Source organism: Sciurus vulgaris (genome assembly GCF_902686455.1).
Source record: "Sciurus vulgaris genome assembly, chromosome: X".
Classification (NCBI taxonomy): Eukaryota; Metazoa; Chordata; class Mammalia; order Rodentia; family Sciuridae; genus Sciurus; species Sciurus vulgaris.
The window spans coordinates 38,821,996-38,840,143 of NC_136471.1; the positions used below are offsets into that span (position 1 = coordinate 38,821,996).

At 35.9% G+C, this 18,148-nt stretch overlaps 1 protein-coding gene across 1 annotated transcript in view; it reads left to right on the forward strand.

Moving 5' to 3' along the window:
* Positions 1-6,731: 6,731 nt before the first annotated feature.
* LHFPL1 (LHFPL tetraspan subfamily member 1) overlaps positions 6,732-18,148 on the forward strand; it is a 102,122-nt gene continuing 90,705 nt past the window's right edge. The window contains exons 1-3 of the mRNA XM_079124871.1: positions 6,732-6,777; positions 7,181-7,349; positions 9,474-9,505. The gene's annotated coding sequence lies outside the window, so the exon portion shown is untranslated. The remainder of the gene's footprint in view (positions 6,778-7,180; positions 7,350-9,473; positions 9,506-18,148) is intronic.

Consider the following 18,148-nt stretch of genomic DNA (forward strand, 5'->3'; position numbering starts at 1 on the left):
AATGAGCCTTACAGATGTCCCAAGTCCCTTAAAAGGAGGGTTTTTCTCTTATTCTCTTTTTGGTGAAGATGCAGCTTGGGGTCACAGGCAGATAGTTTGCAAACTCTGTAATGAATCAGAACCACCTGAATTGTTTGTTAAACATGTCAGTCTTTCCCAGCAGTTATTGAATCTCAGTGGACTCTTTGTACCCCTTTCGGAAAGTTCAAGAATACTCAATGGAAATTTTCGTGTTCACATGATGACTATCTTTCTATAGCAACCCTGGGTCTAAAACAAACAAAAAAAATTATCTTGTGATTTTTGTTTTTTATTATGATATTTCTGTTTATTTATGAAGTTAATACACGTTTACTAGCAAAAATGAATACTACAGAAGAATATTGGGAAAAAAAGATCCACAGAGGCTGTTCTTGAAGGCTTTATGCCAACCATCAAGAAAATCCCCCTTCTGGACACAAGAGGGAGCTTTTACCTAAAATGAAATGTTTAATGTAGGCAATTTAAAGTAGGCTCTACCATCCTTATTTTCTTTCCATTAAACATTTTAATATTATCTTTGAAAATGCATTAGTTAACTGATCATGGAATTGCATAATGAAACAGCTGACAGATTTCCTAATCATCATGACCTCTCTACAGTGGTCCATATGGTTGCCCTATCTTTTGAAATTCTTCTTCCCGGATTCCTAAGACCACTCTCTCTGTGGTTCTTCTCCTAATTTTTGACCATTTCTTTCCCTTTGCTCTCTCCATAAGTGTGGGTCCTTCTACGGGCCTCTCAACCCTCTTGTCTTCTCATTCTGCTATGTATACACACTTCCTCTGGCTGGCTGGATCCATTGCTATGGTTTCAATGACCACTATGCACTGGCAAATAAGTCATCAGGTGTATCTTCTGCTATTAAGTTTATTCTGAGCCCCAAATATGCATATTCACTTGCCTACTAGACAAGGCCAAGAATGCAAGAGCTCCTCAGAGGAAGGTTAATTGGCCTGACATAAGGTGTGTTGTTTTTTTTTTTTTTTTTTTGATACCAGGGATTGAACCCAGATGTGTTTAACCACTGAGCCCAACGTTCCCAGCCATTTTTTTGTTTTGTTTTGAGACAGGGTCTTGCTGAGTTGCTTAGGGCCTCACTAAGTTGCTGAGGTTGGCTGTGTACTTATGATCCTCCTACCTCTGCCTCCCAAACAGCTGGGGTTATAGGCTTGTACCACTGTATAGTAAATTTAAAGACTACATGACAGGTTGGTTAGGGAGTCTCTGAGTTTTCAGAGTCCACAGAAAATTACCTTGGATGATTGCATGAACTGTGATATTATCAAAACACAAAACAAAACAATAATAACAAAACCTTTTAAACATAGAAAACAACAAAAAGTATCCCTCAGGTTGGATTATTCAATACAGCAATCACTAGCCACAAGTGACTTTTGAGCATCTGAAATGTGGCCTGTTTGAATTGAGATGTAATACATATCAGATTTAAAAGAAAACAAAGTTAGCATCTGGGGGTTATTTTGATAGCTCCTTTTCCATTGATATTAATTTTTGTGTTCTTGCTTTTTCTTGATTAGACTTGTTTCATTTTTATCAAATTTTAGTTGTGTTATTTCTCCTCTATTTTATACATATCTGCTCCTACTATTATTTTTCCTTCCTACAATTTGAAAATAATTTGATTGTTAATCTAGCTTCTTTCTGATACAAGTAATTTGTTATAAATGTTCATCTGAGTACTGTTTCATCCCAGAGATTCTGCTATTTTAAGCTTTTGTTATCATTTAGTTCAAAGCACTTTTTATTTACTTTTCTTGTGCTTTCTTCCTTGACCTGTGAGATATTTATAGGTGTGCCATTTCATTTTGAAGTAGTTGACATGTGGGAGTAGGGTTCTATATATCTTAAGATTGTTGATTTCTAATGTAATAAATCATGCAGGAAACACAATCTGCATGATTTCAATTTTTAAAAAAATGTAATGGAAATGTTTTATATTGATTATATTGGTTACATGCGTGTCAAAACATGTCAAAACTGATCAAATTGCATAATTCAAATAATGTACATTTTATTGTACTTCAATTTCGCCTCAATAAAGCTTTTGAAAAAAAGAAAAAAGAAAGCAAAGGATCTCATTAATAGTTTTTATATGGATTACAGCTCCTGGTTCTTGTGAAGTCCTCAATAAATGTTAACTATTATCATTACAAGACACTCTCAATTTTGATAATTCCATTTTTTTTTTAATGTTACCCAAACCTAACTGGCACTTTTATGCTTCTCTAACTTTGTGAATGCTGTCACTGCCTGGAATGCTCTATTTCAAATTCATCACCTATTAAGCTCCTACACATCCTTCAAGACTTAGTTAAAATAATACCTGCTATTTGAAGCTTTCCTCATTACCAAATGGTTGGGTTCTCCTCTGTGGCATTGAGTACATATCTTTATTATTGCACAAATGATATGATTACATTCTTAGTATAATTTATGTGTCTGTTTCTTTTACTAGACTCTTCAACTTAACAGGAATAGGGGTTTCCTTTTTTTTATCTCCAGAGGCCAGCACAATATTTGCCATATAATAAACACTCAACAAATCTTCACTAAACTGAAAATTGAATAATCAAACCATCTATCTTTACAGAGAAACTGAATTCCAGGGAGGTGATGGGGTGATGGGATTTTTTTTCAGGATGTTACATTTTGGGTTCCAGTAGTCCAGGTAGGCCTTTGCTCTTGCATCTGATAAGGCTAAGTAAAAAGTGAGCCCACAAAAACTAAAAACAGAACTTATATTACTATGCATCTCTTAGTTTCTCTGCCTTCTAAGAAAATAATCATGAGAGTGAATCCTAAACTCTCTTATTGAATTAAGTATATAGTCCATGTCAAAACATAAACTAGCCTCTGATATCAGGAGTGTGCTTAAGAACTTTCTGTCATCTTTTCACCCCTCCCTGTACAGCTAGACAGCAGAAGATGCAAGTGACTGTAGGCTCCAATATTGATGGGTCCTTGGTGGAAAGAATGGCATGAATCAAATGACCTGAATACTAGTCCTTGCCCTGCTGCTAACTTCCTGAGTTAAGTTACTTAAACTTTTCAACAAAGATTTTCACATCTATTACATGAGGGGGTTGGATCACATGATCTCTAAAGTCTAACAAGTTCTCCTGTGATGTGACTGGGACTATGATAGTACCTTTCATATAGAATGAAACTTTCTTATTTTCAAAGCTTTCTAGAGAAAGGTAGCATACATTTCCTTTAGGAACTCCTTCATTTTCTTATATCTCTGAGGTCAGCAAATGATCATGGAAACATTATCTCAGATGGGAATAGTGTTTATAATTACAAATTACTTGCACATTTCACTATTTTACTATTTCAATTTTCAAAACCTATGTGAGGAAAGTGTGCTGGTTGTTAATAACAATTTTACAGATGATGGTGATGAGGGCAAGAGCTAACATTTTATTGAGTATGCCAGACATGGTTAAAACTCTACAAGTACTACCATATTATCTTACTCTAGATGAGAATTTTAAAGTTCTGAAACATTGACTTGCTCAAGTTAGTAATGACCAAACCAAGATTTGGATCCAAATTGACTGCCTCTAATTCCTGTGTTCTATATTCATCTTCCTGCAATAGATTTCTTCACTTATTTTGTATACCACTGAAATAGAAAATGAGTAAACATCACCTTTTATGATAACTCTTCATAACTGGAAGCTATTGCTTATTATCTTTTGAAGTTTATTTACTCTTTGAATGGATTACATTTTTGGTCAGAGATCTGAAGTCAAGTCATATCACTTCCTAACAGTGAATTCATTTTTATGTTTTTATTAGTGCATTATGGTTTTACATGATTGTGTGGTTAATTTTGACATATTCATAAATGCATGTAACATACTTTATTCCATTTCAATCCCCAATACTTCCTCTGTCTCTACCCTCCTCTCTCCCTCTGATCCCCTTCCTCTACTCTATTGATCTTCTTTCTATTATGATTTTTCAAAACTTGAAAAAGCTTTCAAACCAAGAGATAATTCTTCTTTTTTATTCTTAGGCATTTTTAAAGTTTATTATCCATGATGAGGATAATTCTTTTTTATTTTTATTTGTTCTTTTTAGTTATACATGACAGCGGAATCTATTTTGATATATTTATACAAGGATGGAATATATCTTATTCTAATTAGGACCCCAAATTTGTGGTTGTACATGATGTGGAGTTACACTGGTTGTGTATTCATATATGAACATAGGAAAGTGATGTCTGATTCATTACACTGTCTTTCCTATTCCTATCTCCCCTCCCTTACCTTCATTCCCCTTTGCCTACTCCACTGAACTTCTATTCTTCTTCTCCCCACCTTATTGTGTGTTAGTATCCACCTATCAGAGAGAATATTTGACTTGATTTTTTTGGAATTGACTTGTTTTACTCAGCATGATAGTCTCTGGTTCCATCTGTTTACTGAAGAGCTAATTCTTTGTCTCTTCCCAACTTCATATTCAGCAATATCACTTTTGTTGGGTTAAAATCAGCCACAGTGGGAGATTTTTACACCATGGAAAAATATAAATGCTACAAGTCAAGACCTGTTCTCCACACACCCCAGAAAATAAGCTGTTGAACATTTATCACCACATTCACATTAGGTTCTGGATGAAAGAAAAATGTCCAAACCTTGTTTTGGGTACCTTGGAGTAAAGGGAACACATATCTGAGTAAAGAAAACAGCATAAACCCACAGCATTTTTCTTTTTCTTGGAGGAAAGAGTTTCTCCTTTGAGATTTCTTTAATATATTTCTAGACACCTAGGCCTGAAGAGAGCAGATAAGTCAAGAAAGAATTTTTTTGCTCCAAATTATTGCTATTCTTCTTTCTTTAGGATCCTAAAAATGGCAAGATGTAGGCTTTGGTTCTTTGTTGAAGTGACAAAAGATTTTTAGATAACCTGCTTCAAGCATCTTATATTGTGTTAAGGTGACACAGCTAGGGAATGGTAATGTTTGGGGTCCTGGGTTTCTCCATTACTAATTCATAGTTCTTGTCATTCATTGCTGTGTTTGTGTGAGACATTATTTGAAAATATTTACAATATTTATTGGTTATCTGTTGTGTGTATGAACAAATTCATATATCTTTATAAGAGCATTTTTACTTGTTATATTTCAGTCATCACAGTCCCTGTATGTCACCTTTTATGCATATTCACATTTAAAAACTCTGTGTTCTTTATAACACTTTAGAGCTGGAGTGATCTCTGCTGTCCTCTTGAGGAAAGGGACCATGGAAGGTCTGACCCAGTAGGGCACAAATAAACAGTATTGACCACCTAATAAAGCCTAGCTGGCACCTAATATTGGCACAAATAAAGTCTAGCTGGTTAAGGTATGTTCATTTTGGTGAACTGAATTTTAGGTCTCTTAAAAAATCTATTCTAAACCTATTTCCTAGAAACTAAAAGCCCCAGATTCCCCAAGGTAGCCTTAACTCCCAAGGTTGTAAGTCCTTATATCATCATAACGTGCATCCCATTTTTGTTTGACAAAAACACCATCAATGCTTATACTGGGAATGAAACTAGGAAAAAGAACAGGCTTGAGGTTGAGATTGGGCAAATAAACTGACAAAAACCCAAAGCTCAGAGGAAGATGTAGGCTCTAGGTGAGCACTGAAATTAATTCCAGTGATATTTGATCCTGGAGGAGAGAGCTGTGGGGTCTGGCTAATATAACTGAATGTTTATTTAAAAGATGAGGGGATTAAAAAGTCTTTGCCAAAATTACATCGGGCAAAGTTTGTTTCTCGACTAGTTGTCTGATTCATAGCAGTAAATGCTTATTGGAAGGAGGGGAAACCCACCAAAATGAATCCCAGTGATACTGGATTCTGGACAAATTAGTTGGGGTCTACCTCACATAAGCAATTCCTTATCTGAAGAAGAAAAGGAGGAAAAAGTCACATCTAAAATGACATGAAGTGATGCTTGTTTCTAGACTAGTTATTTTTGTTGTCTAATCTTTAGAAGTAAATGTTGATCTGAAGGAGAAGGGGGACAGAGTCATTGCCAAAATTATTTCTAGTGATATAGGATCCTGGGCAAGTTAGTTGTGGGGTATGATCAATGTAAATAAATGCTAATTTGAAAGAAAAAGGGGAAAAGTTCTCATCCCAAAATAATTACCCTGATGTTTGTTTTCTAGGCTAGGTATTTGTGTTGCTGATCCACATAAGCGAATACTTATCTGAAGAAAGAGGAAAACAAAAGCCATCTCCAGATACATAGCAACATAAGCTGCAATATATACCAGAGATTTCTTGAAAAAATTATGCTGAGTGGCTGGCATTGCTTTTTTGTCCCAAAGTTCAAACCAGGTTAAGACTATAAGAGGGTTTCCTACTATGAGGAAAATACTGGGGCAGGATGGATGTGAGCTATAATAGACACAAGAGGCGGAAGTCTTATCTCAGAGTGGGTGTGGTACTCTAGAAGGGTGGCAGTGACCTGTTTTTATGGGTCAGAGTGGAAAAAAAAAGTGGGCAGGAAGCTGCATTTACAGTGGGGAGCAGACAAGAAACCTGTCAGTTGATAGGAAATTCTGACTACAGTAGAGAGCGATCTGTTTTGTTAGTGGAAAGGAAGGTGGATTTATAGTCAGGGAATCCAGAGCAGCTTACGGGGGGGGGGGGGGGGGGGGGGGGGCGGAAAGCAAAGTGAGCAGCTGAGGGGAGGGAAGGAGATTCCGGGTAGTCAGGAACAGTCAATCTGGTCTTATTTTTTTTTTTTTTTTTTTTTTTAGGTTTCACAATTTGCATGGCTGATTGTTGTATTACCATTTACATAACTGATATGGTATACTTTTTGGTTCTCTTCATTTTTTTATTTTAATTAAAAATCATAAATTTACATAGGGCAATGTTGTTTGATTCATTCTGTTATTTTTTTCCCTTACCCCCTCCCCTCCCACCCCTCTTTTCCCTCTATACAGTCCTTTCTTCCTCCATTCTTACCACCCTCCTTATCCCTAACCCTAAACCTAACCCTAACCCTAACACTAACCCCTCCTACCCCCCCATATGTCCTCATCCGCTTATCTTGAAGTGGATGGCAGCATGTGAGGATAATGGCCTGCCAAACATGATCTTCCAGGTTAGCCACATACAGTCAGAGATCTTGAAGGCTGGACTGCTGGACTTGAGAGAGAAATGCCTGTCAATTCTGGAAGCCCCACTCCCACCCCTAGATGAAAGCAGCAACAAAAGATTGGAGGTTGAATTGAAAACTGAAGCCTTTCTCCAGATGGGCAATACATCAAAAAGTAAGATGAACTTATTCCAATGATCTTAGTGAGTTTCTAGATGGAGTTAGGAATTGCACTTCATTGTTCAGAGGAGTACTTGCCAGTGAGATGGCAGTTGCAATGCACTAAAGGAGAGAATTCAGAGTGGGTTTAGGTATTCTGTGCGCTCTAGGCTTTTCTCATGGTGATAGGAGGGTAGATTTGGAACACCAATCATGTCAATTAGCTATTAGTAAGAATTTTCAATAAAGAATTTTTTTCCTATTAAGAATTTTTTGCATCCAATGCTTTTCCAGAAATCACAATGCTAATCATATTTTGAGTACAGGCATTATTTCCAGAGATGCCTTCTTAAGAACATGGCTAAAAGATGGCTTGGAAATTTATTACAAATGAAATTCTAGTTTAGCACACTTTTAAAAAAACATACTTCCAGGTTGTGCATTTCATTTTAAAGTAAGTCAAATGTTTTCCAGTTCTTTGCAGAACAATATATCATTGTATCTTCACAACTATGCTAGCAAAAAATATTCTTAGGAATAGTAGCTCTTTGGAATACCAGTGATTGTATGTTTGACTAAAACTTATATTTGGAAGTTTGTCTTAAAGTGCTCATATATCTTGACTTGTTCCTCTTAGAGTATTTTTCATCTACAGTTAACTCATTGTAAAGAGTATTTAAACTTTATCTTCTAACTCCATAGAAAGATAGAACTACTCAAAATCAATGTGTTAGAGACTCAGAGATCCAGACCCTGAAGAAAATGTTGATATCACTCTCATCTTCTGAGGGACAGATTTAAAGTTTTAAGAGATTTGATTAAAGGTATAGATAGGGCAACCTTAAATCTCACTTCAATGTCAATTCTCTTTCCTTTATTCTTATGGATTGAACTTTAAAGTATTGCTGTAATATCACAAACTTAAAGGTTAGTAAGATATGAAATTTTCAGACAGAGTTTTTGATTTTGTTGACTTTGATCTTCTTTAAGCCCTGGCAATAACCGGTTGTATAAGGGCAACTATAAGATTGGAAACAAACTTTAGCAAGATACTAGGAACTTCCTTTTCTTTTCTTTCTTTTTTCCCCTTATTCTGGGGATTGAACCCCAGGGTGCTCTACCTCTGAACTACATCCTCAGCCCTATTTATTTTTTGTGATGAGTTCTTAGTAAATTGCTGAGGCTAGCCTCAAACTTGTGATATTCCTATCTCAGTCCCCCAAGTTTCTGGGATTAGAGTGTGTGCCACTATGTCTGATGATATTAGGAGTTTTCTAGGTAGGGCTTTTGATGACTTTGGTCTCCTATAGGAAATGGTGTTAACTGGCTGCATTTGGCTAAGTTTTTATGCATAATGTTTTCTTAAACAGTTTTCTGTTATTTATTTTTTGAAAGCACTAGCAAACTCTGCTTACAATAGGATTAATAACAGTGATGAGATTTCTTGTAAACAAGAGCAATAGAATGTGCTTTTCTTCTTCTTTCCTTCCTTCCATTCTCTCTTTCTCTCTTCTGTAGAGTTCTGTATAGTCCTTGAGTTGACCTATTTTTTCCTTAAGCAACTAGATTATTCTAGACCTGCCCAACTATGTCCAGGCTACAAAATTATGTATAATTGAACTGGATATCACTGCTAAAAATTTAAAAGACAACCAATGTGCAATAACACATAGCATTATAAAGGTGCTTTTTAATTGTAAAATCTAATAGAAATTGGAAACCCCATAAGACAAAGGAAACACCCTTATAAGCACAGCTAGGTTAAAAAAATAGAATCTTGCCATCCACCCATCTTAATCACAAGTCCTTCCAACTCTTCAAAACTAATGGTACTGACCTTTAATGACAATCACTTCTTTATTTTCTTTGTAGTGTTATCAGTTAAAATTTCATTCCTAAGCAATAGCTTATGCTTTACCCCTTCATAAGTCTCATTTTAATCTAGAGAATCCTTCCCTCTTTTTTATTCCTTGTAATTTATGTTGAAGAAATGGTATCTTGGCCACACTCTTGATTTTGTTCAATGGCATCTCTTGTTGTTATTTAATATATTGCTGTGTCCTGCATTTGCTGTAAATTGATATTTGGTTCCACAGTTCAATCAGATTTGCATTGATTGTTTTTTCTTTTGGCTTCACAGGTGGTGGTGTGTTCTAAAGATACCTCTAAAAGGTATGTAATGTTCAGTTGCATCTTTTTTCTGTTACATTAGCTGACATTAATGATCAATGCTATCAGTCTTTAGGTTGATGATGTCTCTCTAGAGGTTTCTGGTTGTTCAGAAGCTCATTCTTTAAAATAAGAAAGAACTTGAGAGAACAATGTTTCTGGAGCTCTCATGTTAATAAATTTGCCTATGACATTTAAATTTGAAAATCAATCTGAGTATAAAATCTTTGGCTCATATTTTCTTTCCTTGAGTATATTAAATATGCTATTAGAATTTTGTCAAAGCCCGATGGTAAGTTGATTTTCTCCCTTTTATAAGTAATTATGTCCCCTCTGTTTTTGGTACAATGGATTTAACCCAGGGATGCTTAGCAACTAAGCCACCTCCCCAGACTTTTTTATTTTTTATTTTGAGACAGGATCTTGCTAAGTTTCTTAGGGCCTCACTAAGGTGCAAAGGCTGGCTCTGACCTTGCAATTCTCCTGCCTTCGGAGCTTCTGGGAGTACAGGCATATGCCACCATGCCTGGTAATTAGAGTCTTTTCCTGAAAAATTTCCCCTTAAAGTCCAGTACTTTTACTGGAATATGTTTCTGTATTAGTTGACTTCCTAGGTCAATTTCCTCTTTAACATGCAGTTTTAAATTTTATTTCAGGGATTTTTTCTTCATGAATCCTACTTTTTTGAAATTATTCTTTGTCTTTCTTTTGATTTTCCCCTTCAGGGATTGAAAGTCTATGAAAAATAAAACAATTTTGAATAGCTGATCAGGTGTGCTAATGTATGAATGCATGAGGAATTGCCAAGCAGTATTGAAGGCCGAATTGAGATTAAATAGTTGAAACAGTTGTCAACATATTAATTGTACAAATAAGTAAAAAATGCATTTAGATGTTTCCGGAATAGTTACATTTTTTTTACTATTTTATTTTAAATACAGGAAATGTGGATGTATGACTAAAGATGGCTTAATTCTTATTCATTGTTAAGAATGTTCATAGTAAATTAACAAATCAGAAAAGAAAATCTTGATAGACCATCTGTCCCAAATTTAGTTTGAAAAAAATTCATATCTATATTTTACCAGTCAGCAAAGTCCCTTTAATTGGAAACTCTTTTATCAGTCATGTTGGCAGTGTTGGCAGGTTTCAGATGTCTCTAAAACATTATTTTGGCTAAATTTAAGCCTGTGGAACTGAAGGTACTACTTGCTTAAAAAACGAGCAAAGATTGAACTGGGACTCCTTCAGTATTTTCTACATTAACATTTAGCTGATGGCAATACTAAACAAAATTGCAATTTTAAAATATTATGTCATTTAATTAGTCTCTGCTCACAAGAGTGGTGAAAGTGCCCCTCATTCAAATTTCTTTTTCTTCTCAAGTTTCCCAGAGTTCTGCTTTAATATCATCAGATCTGACATGATCAATGTTTATGGATTAAGTTTTTTTTATTTTTTATTTTTTAATTTATTTTTATTGTAAACAAATGGGATACATGTTTTTTCTGTTTGTACATGGAGTAACAGCATACCATTTGCATATTCATACATTTACATAGAGTAATGATGTTCGATTCATTCCGTAACATTTTTAACAATTTCCCCTATGTTCCTGTTACACTGAGTGCAATCTAAGCAGTTAAGAAAAAAACTGATGATTATCCCAGAAAAAGTGTTTATCTCCACGTGATTTTTCTCTGAATAGCAGTGGCATTCACAAATTCCATCCACGAATCTGAAAAAAATTCTTCAGTTGACTTTACAATCTTCTGTGAAGTTTTACCACTTTTAGCCACCCACTGCTTCCTTGCTCTTCCTGTTACTACAAGGTCCATTCTTTCTTGGTCTGCTTTCTTGCAATTCTCCAGTCAGTGCCCCATTTCTTGCTTGCCTTGACTACAGTGATGAAATGTAGCTGGAATGAACTGGGATTAGCTAAATAGGATCCCCCGTCCTTTTCTACATTTTTTATTGTTGCAAATAGGATCTTCTATTTTTTTTTTTTTTCTGGTACTGGGGATTGAACCCAGAGGCACTTAATCACTGAGCCACATTCCCAGTCCTTTTTATGTTTTATTAGTTGCTGAGGGTCTTGCTAAGTTGCTGAGACTGGCTTTGAACTTGCAATCTTCCTGCCTCAGCCTTCTGAGCTTCTAGGGTTACAGACATTCGTCATCAATGCCAGGCCACAAATATTCTTTCTTTTTTTTTTTTTTTTTTTTTTGCGGTGCTGGGGATTGAACCCAGGGCCTTGTGCTTGTAAGGCAAGCACTTTACCAACAGAGCTATCTTCCCAGCCCCACAAATATTCTTAATATGAGTAGTTTACCCGGTTTGTAGCCCTTGCAGCAATCTCCTAAAAAGTGTCAGGCAATTTCTGTCACTATTTACTTAAGGAGGCTTTTTGCTGTTGTTCACGGATGGCTTCGGGATTCTGATGCTTTCATGGAGAACACTAATGTTTAAACTCTTTGTTGGGTCAAGGCAATTTTATACATGCTGAATTCCTCTTTGTGAAGATACTGCAGAGACCTGCACTTGGAGTACGGATCCTGCACCAAAGCTATTGGCACCAGTGCTGCTGATTCTTTGCTTTCAGTGTCCTAGGGAGATACTATGTTTGCTGTAGCCTCCTTGCTAAAGGATTCAGACTTGTCCCCAAGGTCCAGCCTAAAATATAATCTGACATACAGCATATTAAAATTCTGCCTCCCTTCAGTCATACACTGGTCGATTTGCATAGAATCAAATTCATTCACCTTAATTCTTCTCATATTAGTTTTTCCCAGAATAATCCTTAGATCCTAGTAAAGTAGTCTTTCCAGCCCCATGAATTCTCCTGGTAGTTCTCAAATGGTGCCTAAAGTCCCTGCTACACTATTCCCTTCCTCATCTACTCCATTACATTTTTTGTTGTCTTTATTGAGCCTCTCCCTACTCATTAATCAGTCTGAATAGTTGACACTCCTTCAAGCAAGTCTTACACAGTGCCAAGGCATAGGGGAGTGAGAAAGGTGGGGCCATCTGGTTCTTATCTATCAGTTCACATAAGTTGCTACTTGTCTTGTTGCTACCATCCCTATTGGTGACTCATAAGACCCAGAAGAGAGCTACTCATCAGTGTCTGCTTGGGACATGGTAATCTTTCTATTGTTTCTATTTCATAGTTAGAACTGTATGAGGCTTCTTGTGATGGTATACTGGGGACATAGCCCATAGCCATTTCCTTTCTGGGGTCATGAGATGTCCCCACAGTATCCACAGTATCCACAGTATTAAGAATAAGAATGCATGGCCTTTGTTTTTGTTACCAGTCTACTTCTTTCTTTCCATTTTTTTCTTATCCCAAGGCTGTATCCAGACCATGGTGGTGGGGGGGATCAATTTCCCTATCACTCACAACACCTCTGAATTAATTTAATTGAACATATTTCTCCAATGTAGCTCAACTGGGGTGGGAGCAGGGTGAGGTTCACAGGAGCAGTTTAAATAACTCTTAGAAGGCCTTGGAGCAGGTGTCTAGCAGTTGTTTGATGCTTTTTTTTTTTTTTTTAAGAAAGAGTGTGTGCATGTGTAGCAGTAGTTCACTTTTACTACCTTCGGCTTTGGGATTTTAACTAAATTGGAACACAAAAGTCCCATTTAAAAGTTTATGAATCTTCACCATTAGATGTCAAAAGTGCATGTACCTCCTTAACTGTATTTTGTCATAGCAAACATTCCTCTCACAAGTCTGCAGAAGGTGCTTTCCAGCATTCTGAAATACAAGTGGACCTAAGGTGACCTGGGATGGATAACCCTATGGGCCCACCCCCACATGGAGTACTGGCAAGATAATGAGGAAAGCAAAATGAGAGAGTATTCAAGTTATTGTATACAAGGGCTGTAATATGTTTAAGTCTCTCTGATTGATGTAGTCACCAGTGAGTGTAAATAAGGTAGTTGTTAGGACACAGTTCCAGAATTCCAGAGGAGAAAACAATAGCTCCTGGGGCCCAGAGATAAAAAAGAAATATTCAGGGGTTTTGCTAGGGATAGGTAAGGAAGGGTAAGAGAGGAGCATGGTGAAGAATACATGGAGACTGCTTGGAGAGTATCTGATTATTATCATGGGCTACACTACATATAAGAGGATGGTATTACCATAAAGAGACCCTTTCAGTTCACCTTTGGGATTCCCTGAAATACAAATTTCATAGGAAATATGGAAATTAAAAGGTTTGGAATATGTGAAACACACCATATGTGTAAGAAGAAAATTTCAAGTAAGATGCAATGACCAGGAGTTGTGCATGTATAATGAAACTACAAATTTCTGAAGTTTTGTCAGAGACAGTAGTATCTGAAATGCCACTCAGAAGAGACAGAAGAGGTATATTTTCTCCATTGTATATATCCTCTGCATCCCCCACCCTCAGCTTGGTAGATTTTCCTTTCTCTAGCATCATTTGAATTTATGTAGTCACCTTGTGGACAGTCACTAAACCATGTCTACTTGTGCCTATAATTTTTTAATGAAGGCTGTGGGCTAAATCAGTTGTCTTCCCTTTGGACAAAATTTTCAGTTTTTGCAACAAGGTCAGAAAGAGCAAAATCCCAGGGACTCATTGGGTACCTCTTTTTCCTAAGAAGACCCACATTCGATGTGTCTTCAGTTGGCCGCCCATGTGGCAATGAGCATAGTACTCAGGTAAGGTCACAGTCTTGATGATAAATTGTTTTCAATTGTGTTTGTTCACAGGTGGTGGAAACTGAAAAATGAAAATTTTAAACTTGGTAAATCATACCTGAGATATCTTGAGTTGGAATCATGTAACTACGGAGGTTCTGACACAGATATCAGATGGATCAGCACTTCTTGTTTCTTTTGTAATTTTACAATATATTCAATAAAGTCTAGTAAAATTGGATTTCCATGAGTTATTCTGCATTTTTCTGTTCAATAATTATATAGCAATTCCTATAGTGACCAACTTAGACTCTTTTCATGATTTGTAGATATTTTTGCAGGTGACATATGAACAGAAATACTTCAAACTCTGATCTTCAGATTAAAGCTGTCATAACAGGTCAAATGACTAGTCCCCATTAAAAATTGGAATTCGAAAGGCAAACGTGTGTATACTACTTCTGGGTGTCATGGGCAGTGCTTCTATGGATGTTTTCTGTTATAGAATGACCGGGATAGGGAAATGGTCTTTTTAATTTTATTTTATATAAAATCACATATATGTAAGGTATACAATGTGATGTCCTAATATACATATACATGTTGAACTGATTGCAATGCAAGCTAATTACATATACATCTCTGTACATAATTACATTTTTTATGGTGAGAACTCTTAAGATCTACTCCCTTAGCATCAAGTACAAAATACAGTATGAACTCTAGTCACTGTGATGTATATTACATCATTACAACTTATTCATCCTACATAAATTAAACTTCATATTCTTTTGCCAATATCTCCATACCCTTTCCCAACTCCAAGTAATCACCATTTTACTTTGTGCTTCTAGAATTTGAATTGTTTAGATTTTGCATGTAAGTGAGATCATGCAGTATTTTTCTTCCTGTGTCTGGCTTATTTCACATAGCATAATACCCTCCAGGTTAATCAATGTCCTCTTAAATGGCAGGGTTTCAATTTTTTACTTCCATAAAATATCACATGTGTGTATGCGTGTGCGTGTATGTGTGTAAATTTCTTTACTCACTTGTTTGAAAATGAGTACAGGTTGTTTCTCATCTTGATTATTGTCAATAATGCTATAATAATAAACATGGATGTGCAAATGTTTCTTTGACATACTATCTTCATTTCCTTTGCATATATACCAAGTAGTGGGATTGCTGGATTATAAGATAGTTCTACTGGTAATATTTTGAAAAGCTTCCATATTGTTTTCCATAATGCCTGTATTAATTTACATTCCCACCAACAGTGTGCATGTGTTCCCTTTCTCCACATCCTCATCAGCACTTGTTATTTTTTGTCTTTTTTTTAATAGCCATTTTTATTGGAGTGAGGTGATATCTCATTTCTCCAATGCTAATGATATTAAGCATTAATTTCATATATTTGTTGGTCATTTGGATTATCTTCTTTTCAGAAATTTCCTTTTGATTCTTTTGCCCATTTTTAATCAGGTAATTAGCTTTTTTGCTCTTAAGTTATTGGAGTTCCTTACATACTGTGGATATTAACCCCTTGTCAGATGGGCAGTTTACAGATATTTTCTCTCATTTTGTAGGTGTTGCTTCACTCTGTTGATTGTTTCTTCACTGTGCAGACTTTTTTTTTAGTTTGATGCAATCCCATTTGTCTATTATTGCTTTTGTTTCTTGCGCTTTTGTGGTACTGTCCTACTCCTTGCTTATTCCCGTGCCCTGAAGCTTTTCCTCATGTTTTCTTTTGGGAGTTTTATATTTTCAGGCCTTACATTTAAGTCATTAATCCATTTTGAGTTAATTTTTGTAACTGGTGAGAGATCGGGGTCTAGTTTCATTCTGTAGTCTACTGATTGATGATAGGGTATTATATTAGTCAGTTTTTTGCCACTATGATCAAAATACCTGACAAGAGCAACTTAGAAGAGGAAAGATTTATTTTGGCTCAAAGTTTTAGAGCATTCCATCTATGATCAGCTGACTCTATGCCTGAAACATCATGGTGGAAGGGTATGGTGAAGGAAAGCCGCTTAGCTTATGGCAGCCAGAGGTGGAGGGAAATAGAAAGAGAAGCAGAGAGGATGAGGCCAGGGCCAAGATAAACCCTTCCAGGGCATCCCCTAGTGACCTACTTTATCCAACTAGGTCCCATTTCCCTGTGGTCCATTCATGTGTCAATGGATTATCTCATCAAATGGACTAATCCACTGACGAAGTCAGAGCCCTAATGATCCAATCATTGCCTAAAGTTCCACCTCTGAATTTTGTTGTATTGGGGAACACGCTTTCAACATATATCTTTTTAATTCATGTTTTTTACTTGTTCTTATTAGTTGACCATGATAGTAGAATGCACTTATACATTTTGATAGATCATACAGAAATATAGTGTAATCTCTTATTTTTCTGGTTGTACATGTTGTAGGATCACATCTGTCATGCAGTCATATATGTATGTACATGAGGTAATATCTATTTCACTCTAATATCATCCCTACACTCATACCCTTTTCCCTTCCTTCACTCCCCTCTACCTAATATAAAGTAACTCTCTTCTTCTCTATCCACCTCCCCAGTTGTTGTGAATTATCATCTGCATATCAGAGAAAACATTCAGCTTTTGTTTTTTGGGGGGTTTGGCTCATGATATTCTTTAACTCCATCCATTTACCTGAAAATGACATAATTTCATTCTTCTTTAAGGCTGAGCAGTATTTTTTGGGTGACATCCCATATCCAAATTCAAACAGGTACCAAAGCTGTCCAGTGTGAAAAAAATAGTCTTTCCTGATAACATATGGTGCTGGAACAACAGAATATTCACATGCGAAAGAAATGAATTTGGATCCCAACCTTACCTCATAGCATATACGTAAATGAACTAAAATGAATCAAAGATCCAAGTGTAAGAGTTCAATGTATAACTATATTTCTAAAGAATTAATTTTATGGTATATAAATTATATATAAAATACCTAGAGAACCAAAATTGTATGACTTAGAGCTTGGCTGTCTAATATGGCATCAACTAGTGATAGGTAGAGCCTCATCAACTAAAATTCAGTTGGTCTGAATTCTGATGTGGTCTAGATGCAAAATGCATACCAAAATTCAATAAGGTAAAATATCTCCTTATATTATTTTAAGATAGATTACAAATTGAAATGATGAGATTTTTGATGTATTGGTTTAAATAATATTATTACAAATAAGATCACCTTTTAAAATATGGGCATAGAAAAATTTAAACTTACACATGTAGTTCACACTTTTAATCCACCCTTATTTTCATAGGACAACACTTCTTTAGAAGGTTACTACATGAAGCTGACCACACCACAGCTTTCCTTTGTTTCCAGATAGTTAACATAGGACTTTGTTTCAAGTAGCTCACAGAAAGGCCAGTAAAGTTGGTCAGGAATATTGATTTCTGTGGTGGTAGGTAAGCTTCAAAGAAGGAAGATAGTGGAAACAATGCTGGTTTCTAATGATAAAACATATGCAAGTAGTCTAGGAATGTGAGATTACTATTTGTTGGTTTATTGTTTAGAAAGAAATTTGGGGAGTCAAGATTGCTAGGAATAAAACATTTATAGCCAAACAATATTTGTCAATCAATGAAGAAACTACTAAAACTCATATATACATACTATGCTTGCACAACCGAACAATGACATGTTATATTAAAATAAATCAATTCTTTCCTCTTACTGAAATAGGGTAAGGATGAATGAAATGGTGGGCTACCATATTGAGTCCTTCCAACCGTTTATTCCTCTGTGCAATTGATTTCATAGAAAGTTTACCTAGGACATATTTTATTTTCCCTATGATAGGCACCTCAAAAGTTGGAAGCCTAGGTATGTAAAGGCTGTCCAGAGCAGGGACAGTTGGTTTGACTCAGTGGAGGGTACATTGTTAAAGAAGATAAAATAGGCAGATGTTGGTGAATGCACCTTTGAGCTTTC